At 34.1% G+C, this 2,223-nt stretch overlaps 1 long non-coding RNA gene across 1 annotated transcript; it reads left to right on the top strand.

Annotated features, from left to right (window-relative positions):
• Positions 1-311: 311 nt before the first annotated feature.
• Positions 312-1,762, top strand: LOC110934428. The gene is made up of 3 exons (XR_002588334.2): positions 312-439; positions 914-967; positions 1,461-1,762. It is a non-coding gene; the product is annotated as an uncharacterized LOC110934428 (long non-coding RNA).
• The last annotated feature ends 461 nt before the right edge of the window (positions 1,763-2,223 follow it).

The raw sequence follows: 2,223 nt of genomic DNA, 5'->3' as shown, positions 1-2,223 counted from the left end.
AAGATGAAATGATGAAGCACTATCCGTTTCTCTTTGGTATGTTAATATTTAAATTGTTATGTGTTTAGGTTTCAGGGACGAAACCTCTTTTAAGAGGGGTAAACTTGTAACACCCCAAAAATGAAAAACACGATAAATAATAATAAACTTAATGTGATTAAGAATGTATGGTGATATGGTACTTAAATGTGGGTTTTAAGATTAAGATTTACAAGTTAGCAAACTTTAAGGGGGAAATATGAAAATTATCAAACTAGTGAGGTTAATTGTGACTAAACCACAAAACACACACACTGTACGTGTGTGGATCGACCTGGAGCAAAGAAAAACAAGGGTTTACCCTTGTTTTCATCAAATTCACCAAATTGACAAGGAAAAATCGATGTTTATCAGTTGCATGTAGTAAAATTTCGATCATCTACCCATACCCGGTGAAGTGGTAAGTCGAATTTCTGGATTTGATGAATTATAGAAAAAGGGTTTCGACCCAATCATGAAATTGTGATATGATTTATGTTATTTAGATATTAAGGATACTCCCTAGAGTAGAAATCATGCTTGATTTTGGTTAATTGAAAGAAAACTCTATAAACCCACTTTGTGAAATTTATGTTATGAATATGAAGATTATAGGGATTATGAATATATGTAATTTGATATGTAATTCAGCTTGTAGTACCCGAATGCTAGATAAATTGATGTAGATTAAAGGAATTGTAAGAATTAGATTGATTAGTGATGACATATAGGATGAAATAGCAAGTCATGCTTTAAATGCTTGTACACTATGCTTTATTAATGTAACGCACACTAGGTGTTCGATGAAATGCTTGAAAGAGTAATTATGTGTAAATTGGAACGTGATGGAATGAAAGTTGGGGTACTAAACGAATGAATGAATGTGTTGATATAGGTGTGAAGGAAGAAGGTTCAAATTCTAAGAAATTGGAAGGATCACAAGACCGAGGTATGTCCCGTTGCATACGAAACTTTACTTATAATTTGTTAGTAAATATATTGAACAACCTTGATATAATGATTATTCCATGTTATAATGATTACGGTGTTAGTAAATAATTAGCAAATCCCTTGCGGATTTGGTTATGCTAATGAAGAATTATGTTAAGTTATGCAAGTCGACCGGTTCGTGTAGACTAGGTCGAGTAAGGATATGTTACCATCCGTCTAGAACGGGTGGTCGTGTAAGCAAAACCGTATGTATGAAGTTCAATCCGTTATATGGATAGAACGATAGGCTTATGTTGAAAGCAATCACCCCGATGTTACCGGGTTGTAAATGGTACGCCTAAATCTCTTTATGAGAATATAAGCTTACCCATTTAAATGGGTAAATCGAATGCATAATGATAAGAATGAAATCAAACGAATGCGGCTAATAAGTGGTATTGTAAGCAAAATAAGTAATAAGACTAACTTTTTAAAATTGTTGTTGAATGTAGGTAAATCCTCGACTTAGGCGTATGGACGGCTTGGAACGTGCACACTTGATCTACGCCCGCCTCACGCTTCCGTCACAAATTATTTTGATATGGGTTAAGTTTTGGTCATATGTATTTAAGCTTATGTAGTATGTCGATATCCTTGTCGTTGGGTAAAAACTTAGTAGTTGAAGTCATGTCGTGTCCAATGTAAACTTTGTCCGTCTTGGGTTTTGTCAAAGATGTTAAATGTCGAAGTTTGTTTGTGTAAAACAGGTTGTTAATAGTTTTAAATGAATAGGTCATGCCGAAATTTCCAAAAATTTTCCTACTTATTATATACGTCGAATTAAGTAAGGTATGGGGCGTAACATGTTTTTTGTGATTGGTTGGGATTTTATGATTGGTAGGTTTTTTTGTGGGGAATAAAATGTCATTGTTGTGATTAGTTGGTTTTATGTGATTGGTTAGGAATGATTTATTGATGGATGTGATGACTGGTACAAGTGATTTAGTAAAAGTGTAATAGAATTGGGTGGAAAGAGGTGACAGTTTATGTTTAGTTAGTTTGTAAGTGATGATGTAATAAGGTGATAAGTGCCTGATAGAAGAGTAAGGTTTTCTTTGGTATGGGGTTACGGAATGGATAAGGGAATGGATGGACGAGGTAATGGAATGGACAAAGGAATGAAATGCATCATTACATATCATGGACTTGTTTGGTTACCACGTTGGAATGGAATGAATCATTACCTTGTGTTGTTTGGTAGACATGAAAAGAAGA

Source organism: Helianthus annuus, chromosome 14 (assembly GCF_002127325.2).
Source record: "Helianthus annuus cultivar XRQ/B chromosome 14, HanXRQr2.0-SUNRISE, whole genome shotgun sequence".
NCBI lineage: Eukaryota > Viridiplantae > Streptophyta > Magnoliopsida > Asterales > Asteraceae > Helianthus > Helianthus annuus.
The sequence above is the reverse complement of the archived record's forward strand: the minus strand, read 5'-3'. Positions and strand labels throughout refer to the sequence as shown.